Genomic DNA, 14,864 nt, shown 5'->3' with positions numbered 1-14,864 from the left:
TAACAGGGGTCTCTGTTGTTTGGTCTGTTTATTCCTCGGTTGTTTCGTCTTTTGATTCTTCGGTGTTTGTTTCCATATTGTTTGTTTCTTCGTCATCGTTGGCTCCATTGTTATTATCTTCTTCAAAATCTGAATCTGATTCTCGTCCGGTTCTTTCAGGCATGTTGCATAAGAAGCGTTTATGGCCGTATTGGTTGCAATTATAGCATTTTACTATATGGCATCTGATCCCTGAATGGCCCTGGGCTCCGCACTATGAAAATATCTATTCGCATTGCACGGATGTATGTATACACTGTGTACTTTGTATCTATATACATTTAAAATTAAGGCAAAAACATAAGCCGGAACAATAAGCTTAGGATTTTTGAGGCTTTATTAAAGAGTTAATTTTTGTACATTTGCAAACTGTGGGGCACAACGAAGGATCTTGATCACAAACTTGACACTTTTCAAAGGAGACTAATTCGTAATATTCTCAACATAAGATGGACCAATAACAATTGGTTATCAAACGATGAGCTCTACAATGAAAGCAACCAAACACCTTGGTCATCCATAGTCGCACATAGAAGATTGAGATTTTTCGGTCATGTAGCAAGACTCAAGGAGGACGCTCCAGCAAAGGTTGCTTTAAGAGAAGCACTGAGACATGTATCTGCTAAACCAGTAGGAAGGCCCGTGACTACATTGCTTGGAAAAATAAAGTCGCAATTTAAGGACGTTTCCATTAACAATTTCGAGGAAGCAATAAACCTTGCACAAGATCGTGATACGTGGCGGAGGTTAATCACTGAGCATGTCGGATAGACGAGACTCAACTAACTACTTACTACTACTGTACAGCTTTTTCTATCTTACTACTATATGCATGTATGTATTTTTAGATCCTCCTGCAAGCAGGAACTCGCGAAGAAGCCTCATTCGCTTATCAAAGCCGCAAGGTGACCGAAGTCAGTCTCTTAGATTCATACTTAACGTCTATGATTATGAATTGTTAATTGTCAACAACTCTGTAACTGGACGGCATACATTAATCTGGGAGTTACTCGAACCGGGGACCTTATGATCGAAAGGCACCGGCGTTAACCACTGAGCTAACACTCCTATCCCAAACATACCTATACATTTAAACTATAACACACAGTGTTGTCTGTCCAACGAAAAGAAAGTGCGGCAACCATAGATATGACGCAAGCAAAATATCTTTGCGCTTTGCGCGAATATATGTATACACTGTGTACTTTGCATTTATATCTATACATTTAAACTATAACATAGCGCGTTACATCTCCAACGTAAAGTAAATGCAACTAACCTAGTAATTACGTAAAAAAAAAAACTTCTGTGCACTTTGGTAAACGCTTCAATGTCCGGATGTATGTATACACTGTTTACGTGGATGTATATCTATACATTTAAACTATAACATACATCATACATCAAAATATCTAGGTGCTTTGCACGGATGTATGTATATACTTTGTGCTGTATATTTATATCTATACATTTAAACTTTAACATACATCAGCGTTGTCGATTTGCACTGAAGCATGTATACACTGTTTACCGTGCATTTATATCTATACATATAAAGTATAACATACAGCGGTGTCTGTCCAACGAAAAGTAGTCGCAACTAGCCTGTCTATGACGCAACCAAAGTATTCATTCGCTTTTGTATAACGCTTTCATGCAAGGAAGAATGTATACACTGTGTAATGTGTATATCTTTTGTTCTTTATATCAGATGTGCAGAAACATGGCCGTTTAAAACAGAGATATGCATAGAAACGTTACTAGCTCTCAACAACCAAACAACCAAAAGGTGCAAACGTACATAATATCGTGACGCAACATTAGTTTCTCAAACAAAAGGGATCTTTGAAAACGAAATGATTTCTAGCACGAATTTGTGGGTCCATGAATGTGTTCTTGAAAATTCATAATTTCATATTGCAAAAGTATACAAACTGTTCAAATGTACAAACAGAGATAAGGAAGACAGTTCGCGAATGACAGTGTAATCGGAAATGAAAATGAACAGGAAAAGTCAACAGAAATGTGAGAGATTGCGACAAATGTTTGTTTAACTTTATAACGTTAGAGGTAGCGAATAATTTCCAAAAAGAAATAGATAGCTGACGGGAGAAAGACAGAAACAAAGCAAAGAACAAACTCTGAGTGAATTTGCACACGAAAATATTTAGAGATGTTAGTTGAATTTGTCGAGTCAGAGTTAGTCTGTAACATAAGGCTGATTGCGTGCACACAAACACATATGCCGGCACGCGTAATTTGACTAAACAGAACCCAAAAGTGAACTGTGATGTTAGCATGCAGGTGTATCTACATATCCTAAAATGTGAAAGCGTTGTATCTTAATTTCTTTTTTTCGCTTACACGTGACTTGCAATCACCCCCCCCCCCTCTCAAATTTGGGAAATGTGCTGTAAACTCGCATTCAGCATTCGATCTTATCTTATAAACATTACTTAAAATAGAATCAACACCCTTTTGGACAATGTTTGACAATATGGAGCTTCAAAGCACTTTTATTGCCTGTATGAACTTCCAGTTTCTATTGGGTAAATGTTTGGAAGTACACTTTTCACTGCCAGGATGATTGCTTCGAAGCGTGACATGAACGAACACTCTAAGGCCACGCGGTACTAACATATAATCTTAGACCATTGTCTCTATATATGGTTCAAAGACCTATGGTTGACCTATTTTGACTTTTTTGCTGGAGGGGGGGGGGTTGGCTGGGGTTGGGGAGTGAGGTGTGAGGGGAAGTGAATCGCAGCATGTGCTACCGAATAGTATTACTCTACTATCTTCTGTCTAATTCTTCCTTAAAATACATTCGCAAAGATTTTTTGGTCTGTATGTAAAAATTCATCATTCATACTGCTGTTGCCAGATACATTCAAAAATATTATCCCCAAATTAAAAATATTCATATTTTGCGAGATCATATTCTATATACCTGCACGTGTTTGGTCAAAAGATGTTAACAATTTTGATCATCAGTCATGCCTAGAATTAACGGTGAAATGATGTTATATCGCTCTTATCTAGTTCCTAGAAAGTGGACAATCTGCAGTCTTTGAAATATCTGAGAATGCCTTTGGGTAATCTCTAACACTTCTACGAAAAGGGCCAATGAATTCCCTCTTTTCACCACACTCTATAAGAGCGACTAAAATACCTCTATTCAAATCAATAGGAAACAAATAGAAACTTAATTTTTATTCCGTTCGTTTATTTCTTTGTTATAGAGATTTGAGATACAATTTTCATGGTTTAGTAACGTATCGGCAAATGAAATGAGAATGAGAGGCGGCGGTGAAAGGAGAGTAGCTATGACTTTGAAAGGGATGCTATTGCCTCCTATAACTCATGCTTTATAGAGATTTTAGCTGCTGATATAGTCGACCATGTCAGAGTGTTGACAAAATGTTTTGCACATATAAAAGCTATAAAAACATTCAAACCGCGTCCTCGTCACCGTCCCTTCCTCATTACCATTCATTCTTTCAAAATGCAACAATTGTTAACAACGTGATCAAGTTGGCTGACAATAGATCATTTTTGATATTTATAAAGATGATTTTAATATTTTGTATTACACTAAATACACACTTCTGTATATACATTTGTGTGGGGAATGTGATGCACACCCGACGATGATCACACAGTCCCGATACAAGGGGAGCGGGTAGTTTGTTTTCATGCCCAAGTACTTTCCTGGGCGACTAGTGGGGGGGGGGGCTTTACACGCAGTTCAGAGGATCGATAAACACAACAAGTCACTGCTGACTTAACAAAGTCTTGTAGTTGACGAGTTACCGATCTCCGTGTTTCCCAAATCTACTGGCATAAACTCAAAACCCTATGAATCCTGTTTCAGGTTTCGAATTACTGTGCTATATTCACCTGCACCATTGTAAATAAGTCTTTTGCTGAAGGTACTTTTCCATCCATCTTAAAGACTGCATACATAAGACCATTGTTAAAGAAAACTGGACTGGACAAGGAGGTACTTAAAAATTACAGGCCTGTGGCTAATCTGGGTTTCTTAGGAAAGACAATTGAACGTGTTGTGTCCGCTAGATTGAGCACTGTTATTAATGAACACAATCTTTCTGACAAATTTCAAAGTGCCTACAGGCCAAAGCATAGTATCGAGACCGCTCTTTTGCGTGTCCAAAACGATATTTTGGCTGCCATGGATGAGGGAAATGCAACCGTTCTCATCCTATTAGATTTAAGCTCGGCTTTCGACACCGTGGATCACAATATTTTGCTTGTAGACTTATCCTGTTCACAAAATAATTCTCAAATACGAACTTCAGTATCATGTCTATGTCGACGATACGCAATTGAATATGTCTTTCAAACCAACTCAAAAATATGCCAATCAATCTATCAAGAGCATTGAATTATGTATTTGCGAAATCCGCAAATGGATGCAGGAGAACTTCCTCAAGTTGAACGATGATAAGACTGAGTTTGTTGTATTTGGTTCCAGACAACAACTTTCAAAAGTTCATGTTCCGCATATTACAATTGGGGATTCTGACATTACTCTTGCTGCAAGTGCTCGTAACCTTGGGGGTTATTTTTGACTAGTCAATGTCTCTTAAGAATCATGTTTCAAATATTGTTCGTTCTTCATCATTTCACATCAGGAACATTGGTAGAATAAGAAAGTACTTAAATCCTCGTGCCACTGACCAAATTGTACATAGTTTTGTAACCTCCCGGCTTGACATGGGTAATTCCCTCCTTTTCGGCCTTCCACAAGTTCAAATTAATCGCTTGAAGCGCATTCAAAATGCAGCTGCGCGCTTAGTTACTTTAACTAAAAAGAGGTCTCATATAACACCCACTTTGAGGGAATTACACTGGTTGCCGATGGATTGCAGAATTAAGTACAAATTGCTTCATACTGTGTTTAAAGCATTGAATGACTTGGCTCCGGACTATATGTCATGTCTCATCACACCATATAACCCATCCCGTCCGCTGCGCTCCAGCACCAAATTGCTTCTTTTTGAACCCCCTCAAATAATTCTTGGGGTGACAGAGCTTTCTCAGTTGCTGCACCTCGCCTTTGGAACAGCCTTCCCATCAAAATCAGATCTTGCACTTCATTGGCACAGTTCAAAACATTGCTGAAACCCACTTGTTCAATGGAGCCTTTGCTTAACTTATTGTTTAGCATTTCATGTTTTCATGTGTAGATTAAGTTGTTTTGTAAGTTAAGTTGTAATTTTAAGATTTTGGTTTTGTGATGCGCCTTGAGCGCCTTGTTTACTTAAGGTGGATTTGTGCGCTGTATAAATCCACATTATTATTATTATTATTATTATTATTATTATTATTATTATTATTATTATTATTATTATTATTTCCAGCCATTCAGATCCCTAAATAAGATTAGTCACATGTACTTAATGTGTTTGACTTAATAAGTATTGTCCCTTCCTCATTCAAAAAGGTCTTCAAATATGAATACGCATTGTTTGTTGAAATTTCAGGCTTAATCCCAGTTCACGATCGTCTGCATAGAATAAAGTTGTAAAGGGAGACAACTTACAGCAAGACCTCTCTTGCGAGCATAATCTTAAGCAACCTTTTGTGAATAAGAAGATTTCACGGAATACGTTTTTCTTTCACATGCTTGCTTCGAAGTCATCGATAGTATCGGGGCATAAGCCTATTGTACATTTACGTCTTAAAAGGAAGCGACATTCTTACTGCTTGCTGCAACGTAAACAAAGACATTGAAGCGTGAGCTTCTTGTTAATAAAGATATTCAGATCCGTTGTTCTAAATTAGAGTAAGACAGGATGAATAGAGATTTCGGTTGAAGGCAGTGTCATTCACTGTTACCAAATGATTGTATCCAACAATAATACCAATTTAAGCTCGCTAAAAGTTAACCTGTCAAATGGCTCAGAGGGTAGAGCAGTGGACTGGTAACCTGATGAACTGAGTTCGACTCCATCAATAGTTGGTTATACATGTTCAAAATTTCTTTTTCTCTTTCAGTAGTCGACGCTAAAGTCTTGATATATTAATTCAACCATATGATTTACTAGCTGATGTGATGGCCGATGCCGTTAAGAGGGTGACGAAAGACTCATTCCTCGTCGGTCGTGTAAATCGTGGCTAGGGTTCAAGACAGGCCTCTGGCGATAATACCTGTGGCATGGTGCTTGTTTGTGGCCTAGGATCCCGTACCATGTCTCCCTTGTTGTCGCAAAAGAACCCGGGAGGATGCGCAGAGGGTCGGTCAAATCGACCAGAAGCGTACTAGGTGGCGTGCGTGAATCCTTGCCTTTGGCCAGAGGTAGAGACACTCTCTGCGACACTCTCTGCTTGCAGCCACCGTCCACTAAATACGTGGCCTGATGAGGCGCTAATCTCCTAAAAGGGAATCTACGGATCCCTTTAAGAGCCATATAGTTGTGTTATATTTAAAACCACCCTGTTTCAAACTAGCGCCATCGATTTCCTTAAAAGCCCTTATTTTTCTTGTCACTCTGACGGTGGAATCAATTTTATTGTAATGGGTTATTTGTGGTTAGCCAAGCAAAATATTTAAACAGTCATGCGATTCACAAGGGTTTGCATGAACTTAATTACACTCATTGTTTGACATAAATGTGTTGGCAAAGATTTACACAACCTATATCACTGAAACAATCATTATATTCGTTGCAATGCGAGAGACATACAAGCCAGCAAGACCATGAGATAACATTTTAATATACGAAGAATTCAATCTATATCACGTTTGCGAGAAAACCAAAGTAAACCAGTGTCAATATGGTCCCATTCTTAGCGACAGTGTTGTAGCAAATTATCATACCGGATAGAAGGTAGTTTCGGAAACTGAGTGATTCTTAAGAACTTTGTTTAAGATTCACAAAAAATACCCGTATTGTGTTTTGATAAATCAGGATTTTTTTTTAACTTTGTTATGCCGTGGACCGTTAAAAACCACTGCTCTCAGTCTTGCTAGGGTTGTATTCCTAAAGCACATTTACTTATTTCTTGTTTGTTTTGTGGAATGACCCTTTAAATAGTTGAGGTTTACTTGTTAACGTGACTGAACCTTTTTGTTTAGTACACAGCCCATCAGACTAGTTTCTCAGTTGCACTTGAACAAAACTTAATAGGAAAAATTAAGAATATATGGCCTCAAATGACATGTTTATATTTTTTTACAAATTTGTTAGGGACAAATGGTGTTGAATGCCATCCAAGGGTGCTCTGTTGCTTATATGAAGTTTAACGAACATATTTTGATTGACCTCATATACAACGGATCGACATGAACTATAAAAACTGCAATGAGGGGCCGACGTCACCATCAAGTTAGCCTAAACGAATATTCCAGAAATTAAGTATATTTAACGATTAATATCTTGAAAAATACTGGAATAGCTACAGAAACAGTACTGGACTCAAATTTGTCTGTTCTCTTTGTATTATCACAAATCAAGACTAAAATCCTGCCATATTCATTATTTAACGGCGTACGAGGCGGGGGCAGGGGGGCAGACTGCCCCCCCAATTTCCAGAGGACAAGAAACTCGGGCAAAAGTCCTGAAAAATTCGAGCAGCCTAAGAGGAGAAAAAATATATATATATATATATATATATATATATTTTTTTTTTCCCTCTTAGGCTGCCCGAATTTTTCAGGACTTTTGCCCGAATTTCTTGTCCTCTGGAAATATATACGGTATATATTACATATATATATATATATATATATATATATATATATATATATATATAAACATGCAGTAGCTTGTCCGAATCTTTTTCTAATTTTTGCCCGACAATTCTATGATTTTCTTTATTTAGCATCATGATGCCCGAATATTTCCGTGTAACAACACTGTAAGCGCAGTTCATCTGGGCTACCACGCTTTTTGCACGATCAATGTTTTTCTAACTAGTCAATTGTTTATCTGGACAAAGGGTGGCGGAACCGGGGGCACAGGGGCACGTGCCCCCCACTTTGCCTCAGGTTAAAAATGTGCCTTTTTTCTACATAAAAATTGAGGTGCCTCAAGTTAGCAAGAGGCCAGGGAACCAGAATGAACACTCGGGAAGGGCCGTTTCCGGCCATCTGAGGGGTTTGTAAAACCAAAAATTTTCTAGTACGCTCCGCGCCAACCGATGGTGGCGCTCCGCTCAGATAGTCGTGCATACAACTTTGCAAATCCTGGCTAAGCCCGTGACTTTTAATGAATTTCTGTGGGGCAAACTCAAAGCTATTTCGAATGGAGAAAATTTGTTAAGATATTAACAAGAAAGAAAACTCTTATTCGGAAGATTCCTACATTAGCAACTAGCATGATTTCACCTCATTTTGTCTCAAAAGAAAACTTGTTCTTGGTTTCCCAATTTGCGCATTGGATATTGCAGTGCTAGTATGCATATTTTCCTTTAGGAGGGGGGGGGGGGCGTTGATGGAGTGATGTGTGTACACAAATATGATAATGCAATAAGAGTTATAAAGGGTACTTAATATAAGGCTGCATCAGTCCAATCGAATTTCTGCAAAGTGCCCTTTGATGTCGGTGCCCCCCCCCCAGATTAAAAGTGCTTCCGCCGCCCTTGACCTGGACATCCCCAACATGAGTGTTTATAAGAAACATTTTCTTTTTCATGGATGGTGGGGGGGGGGGAGTGCAGGTTTATCATATTCTTTGTTATATTTTATACTTTTTTGTGAGACAAATTGCAGTCTCATCCGACACAGCGACATTATCGCGCCTACCTGTCGTTGAACAATGTATGTTTTCCTGGAGGTAGCTGAGTACTGCTACCTCCAGTATAAGGTAACTAAATAGGAGCTTAAAAAAGATACTGTCCCATTTTTCCCCTTCAAAGTGATGTTACCTGTTTTTCTTCTTCTAATTTACCAAATTTTTGGGGAAGGGTAAATTTCTAAAACGTGAGATTATAAAAAAAAGAATGTTTAGATGCAACTTGCAAGGCCTCAGAAGTGCCGTTTCCGGCAATCTGAGAGGCATTGTTTGCCAATAATTTTCTTGTACGCTACGCGCCAACCGATGGTGGCGCTCCGCTTAGATAGTGTCATGGGAACTTTCGGACACAAAAAGTTCTGCCCCCCAAAACTGAAATGGTCCCGTACGCCTATGCCGGGGATACTTTTTAAGAAAAGACACCCAGGAAAGAACCTACATGGGCACGAGAAACAAACTACCGAACGTCTGATCCGCTCTCAACCCCAGTCATATTGCATAGAGACTGTGACTGTGTGATCATCGTCAGGTGTGTATCACCATTCTCCTCGAAAGGGAACAGATACTACATATGATCGTTTAAATAGGCTACCAATAACACGTATCGTGCATTCAATTGATGACTATATCGACGAAAAGACATTGAGCACATGGACATTAATATCCTCTCACTTGAGGTACGTAGTGAGGCTCATTTGCATCCATTATTATCAGGAGTTTAGCTCAGTGGTTAACGCCGGTGCCTTCATATCACAAGGTCCCCGGTTCGAGTCACTCCGAGATTAATGAATGTTGTCCAGTAACAGAGTTGTTTCCAATGGCGAGGGGGTGATGGCGGGGGGGGGGGGGTCGGGGTTGATCATTCAGCTTATGACAGACAGAGATGACCTTTTACAAAATCTTGTAGTACAGTTCCTAAATTTAAAATATTAATGTGCTGTGCAAAGTATAAATAGTCGAAAATTATTCTAGATTGTATCAAAAGTTGCGAAATATTGAGACAATTTCGCTTTCCAATATACCAAAATTTCTCACAGGGGCAACCCCACCAGTCCCTATAGACCCTTCCTCTCTACGATATACCATCTAACGATATACCTCCCCCCCCCCTCCCCCCCTCCGTAATAATATTAAATACTGTGAAATTTTAGGGGAACAAAATCTAAGCAAATTGTTGGTATTCCAATGTTACAAATTGCATAATCTGGAGAACTATTTTTTTTTCAGTATGGTGTCATTGCTAACCACAAAATTGTAATGAAAGGCTGCATCCCAGGATTCAGAGCTGGATTTACAATATGAGCCTGTATAGAAGATACCCTTGACAAGCTTTTAGAATACTTAAGCTTGATGGTAATTCTCATAATTCTCAACTAACAGTTCCTGTGAGGGGGGGGGGGGGATGAGGCAAGACGTAATGATCTCATGGGTTTGTTGTGAGATGGACGAGAGAAGAAACTGTTTGGTGCTTTTGTCACAACTATTTACTAAAAGAAGCTGTACATTATGTTTTGTTTTATGTCAGTGTTTGTGTAGGACGTTTATAATCCAAAATACTTACAACTGAATCCATGGCACTGTCATCTCAAGCACTATCACTGCAGCACATCTAACGATGTCTTTAGCAATGCAGTGTTAGGACACTACATCTCACGTAACCTTATCATTATGTAACTATGCAACACGCTCTTATCTTGCCTGGATGATGATCAAAGTTTTAGTCTACTATTTCGTTGATCTAGCTTACATAGGATCATCAGAAAAGAAGAGACAGGGTTTAATTTTATTTATCCTAACAAGGCATATTTTGTTTAATATCATTTTGAAGTGATTTAGACAGAGAGAGCCATGATTTTGATGTTCTCAAAGAGAAATAACCCCATTTAGCTACCTTTCCAATCGAAGGGAAAGTCAGGAACGTGATTTGGTGTAATAATAATTCATTTTATTAAAAACGCGAGTACTATTTAAAAGAAATAAGATTTTGTATCTCATTTTCACTCAAAACACTCATTCGGACGCTGATTTTTCATTTTTTAATGCGTTTAGAGGAAGTAGGCAAATTTTACCATATTATAGTAAGAAATGTTGTGTTTTTCATCAAATTTTCGCAAAAAAAAAATTATTGCTAGCCATTTTTCCTATAACTAATAATTTTTTTCACGAAATTAAGTTTAATGCTAACCGATCAATGAATACAATCACCACATTAATATTCTTATTGAACACTATAAGGTCCAACAAAATCCAAAGAAAGTTTTCAAAGTGTAGTGTATCGATTAGACGGATTCATTTGTCATAACTTCTAAAAGCATTTAAACACAAGTCAATCCACTATACTTTTACTTAAAGAATCTTTGTTAATGCCATTTGTCAGTAAATTTAATTCCAACGTCTTGAAGCTTGTTATGCTTTGAATTTTGAAAGTAAAATCCGGAAGTGTAATTTCTTTCTATCTTTCTAATTTCTCTGTTTATCCTTCATACAGGCAAACAAGTTGAATAATTTGTTTTGATTCGATGAGGAAATTACTTCATTCATTGATTGTTTCTTATTACTAAAAGGTCAAACAATGTTAAATATTGAAACAAAGCACACTATATTTTTATCTTCTTTTTATGATCAATTAAGTGATTGACAATTGTATCGGACAAACAGGGATTTTTCTTTGAAGAGGTTCTTTTCAACACATTCCAGGTAGAAAGCCATCATTTCAAAGCTAGCTCTTTTACGTGGTCATCGTTTGTGCAGCGTATCCGTTTCTCCAACATACATCATTAAAAATCATAACAACAAACAAATTCACGTATGTTATTAAACTTTTCAACTCTCGGTTTGCCATTTATTTCTAAATGCAACAATTGTTATGTATTTTATTTTCTTTAACCAGACATCGTCGGTTATATCGTTGATTTGACGGCCCGGATACAAACAAGTCAACATTTTGCTATGTTGTTGCAGGTGCTTTTAAGTAATGCGCTAAGCGGAATCCAAAACCAAACCCTACACAGAGTAAGTAAACTATCAGCAACGGATCAACCCAGTAAAACACAAAACTCTGCCCTACTGACAATGATCGGTCACCAGTAATCATGTCCGAAAAAGCCTTGTATTATGTAATCTATAATGTACAGATAACGATTCTGTGCGGACAGCTCGGTCAAACAGCTTTTACTAATATGATCTCCTGAATATTAGAAGGCCGAGACAAATCCACAGAAGACTCTGGTAACGCAATGTTTCAATAATGCTAACAATAACATTATATGGAGTACTACGTTGTGGTTCCGAGTTCTGTAACATATTTGGAACCAAACGACGCACATGTAAGCCACCCCAAAAGCTGCAAAAAAATAAAAATATGGCAAATTTTCATTTTCTACTGCTAAGAACAGTAGCCTCATTAGATAGTTTGCTGTTTGCTGGGCAAATAAACAACACCCGAATCCCCAGTGACGAAAATCTTATATAAAATCATTCGTTTAACAAGTTCTGTTTTACCAGACCAAATGAAGTAAAACATTACCCTCTCAAGTCAAGTTAATACGTTGCGATGGATGGCATAAGCCGTGCTCGGGTACCACGAAACAGGTGCCGCGAAACGGTTTACGACCATCACCATTCCAAGAAGAGACAACCAGCGCTCAAAAAAGCTATCAAGTCTGCGCTCAAACAAGCTTGCCATCCCTTTCCACGTGACATTACCAGGTGCGTCACAGCCAAACCATATAACATTGATTTGGATATCATGATCCGACCATGACGCACTGAAAGACAGAGTCTTGAATCGCCAGCTATCAAGACGAAGACCGTTTGTCCTCAGAGGATTTAACTTTGCCCAAGTAACTTTCTGAATCACCACCAGGTTCTCAGACAGGGCTTTGCAAGAGGGCCGACTTGATATACATGTAATATCATCTGCGTATTGAACTTATTGGACACTCTTACCACCCGGCAACACCAAAGGAACGAAACGAACATCTTCATGAATCATATGACATTGCCTCTCTAAATAAAACAAAGCAGTGGAGATAAAGGGCATCCTTGACGTTCCCCTTCTCCACAGAAACAGAACTCAAACTTTTGGTGTATAAACTAGAAATCCAATGCAAACATTTGGGTTAAGTCCAAACTTTCTGAGAACTTTCATTAAAAAGTCGTAATCCACCATATCGAAGGACTGTTGATCAAAAGAGACTGTCATCGTTGCCGATGTGTGCTATTTGCTTAGCGTGACCAAATGGAAATTTCCGCTTGGTCGAGGTCGGGCAGAGGTCAATACTGCCCATTTACTAGTTGCCTTTCATATCCACCTCGATTTGCATGCTTATGTAATCGATGCACAATTACGTAATCGATGTATACTTGCGTATTTTGAAGTGCACATGCTTCATTCCTCTCCTGGCTCAGAGAGGCGTCGCATGTGTTCCTGTAGCACTGTTCCTTAGTATGTAAGTATTCTAATTGTTTTATATAACTATTAAGGGGCTTAATATTGTAATTGTATATCTCTTTTAATATCGCATTATAGATATTTGCCTTTAATTTGATGTTGCTGCATGCTCGTGCCTGTTATTTATTATTGCCTTTTTACTGTGTATTTGTTGTTCGCTTATTTGTAAGAGTATCTGGAGTAGAATATATCGCCAGAGGTTATTACTTTGTTGGTGTTCTGTACATTCTCCAGAAAGCCGCCGTTAATCCCAGAAAGCCGCCATTAACCCCAGAAAGCCGCCGTTAATCCCTGTAAACCCCTGTACACCGCAGTTTGTCGTGCTGTTGGTTTTGCCCGGTAACGATTGTAAGTTAATTATCAAGAATGTAATTGTCGCCAATCTTTCTCTATGTCTTGTTTCATGTTACCAAATGTTATTTGTTATACTTCTTCCTTTTTGTGCATTGTTTTATAAGAAGAAATATAATGCATTATTATGTTATTATTGATTTGTTCAATTCATGTGTTTATTTCACCAATGTTTGTATATTGATGTATTGATATCTTTACTTTCTAGTTTTCACCGTGGTCTTGTTCAAACCACGCGTGTGAATAAATGGGCTAAAACATACAACCACCTTGTTCAGCTTCACTGAGCGTCGTCTTGGTGACAGTGAAAAAATCGTTACCGGGGATCTCTTGTTTACCAAACCTTAACTCGCGTATTAAACGCTCAGTGACTAGGTGCGAGTTCCCAAACCGGTTTTCTAATATGGACCTAGTTTTAGCATAACCGCTACTACCTCCAACTAACTGGCAACTCCTAATGGCCTCTTTAGCAGAGCCCGATGTATACTGCATTAACCTAGACAACTTTAAATCGTTGTCGTCACATACCTTATCAACATTGGCCTCGAAAGCCCTGATGAAATGATGATAATGTAATGGGTTGCCATGAAATATTTGCAGCTCTACCTTAGGTAAATTCAATAAATGTAGAAATTCTTTACGAGATAAATCTGCATTTGGATTATCCTTAAGGGATTGATCCTCACGTTTTACTTCAGAAGAATTCAATGCATCTTTAACTAGATTTAAAGCGGAAATGTAATCTTTCTGCTTGTCACAGAAATAGTCGTCGCTCTCGTCAACATCCTCCTCATCAGTAAGCGTCTCGTGGTACTTGTCGTGGGCCAACGTAAACACTTTGAAAAGATCTTTCAATAAAATTACATGAATGTTAATGTCCACGTTACCTTCCGCGATATACTGCCTGACACGATTAATCTGCGTCGTAACAGCCCTCTTTGCAGAAGTCCTGGCAGTCTTCAGGTCTTCCATGAGTCAGCAGGCTGACGACGAGTACATTGGTGCTACGTGAATCAGGCACGTGGTACACTATTTCTGTCACTGGAATACGATGGTGAGCTTTTATACGACAGGAATTGGTAGGCTTATAGACGACAGGAATAGGTGAATAAGAAGCGACGGCCAGATACCGGACAACGGAGGATATGCAGGACTTCCGGTTGTCGATACCCAACGATTTTTTCGAAGCTGAACGAAGCTGAACAAGGTGGTTGTATGTTTTAGCCCATTTATTCACACGCGTGGTCTTGCTCAAACCACGC

This window comes from Apostichopus japonicus, chromosome 11, assembly GCF_037975245.1.
Source record: "Apostichopus japonicus isolate 1M-3 chromosome 11, ASM3797524v1, whole genome shotgun sequence".
In the NCBI taxonomy this organism is placed as follows: Eukaryota; Metazoa; Echinodermata; class Holothuroidea; order Aspidochirotida; family Stichopodidae; genus Apostichopus; species Apostichopus japonicus.
Note: the sequence above shows the minus strand (reverse complement) of the source record.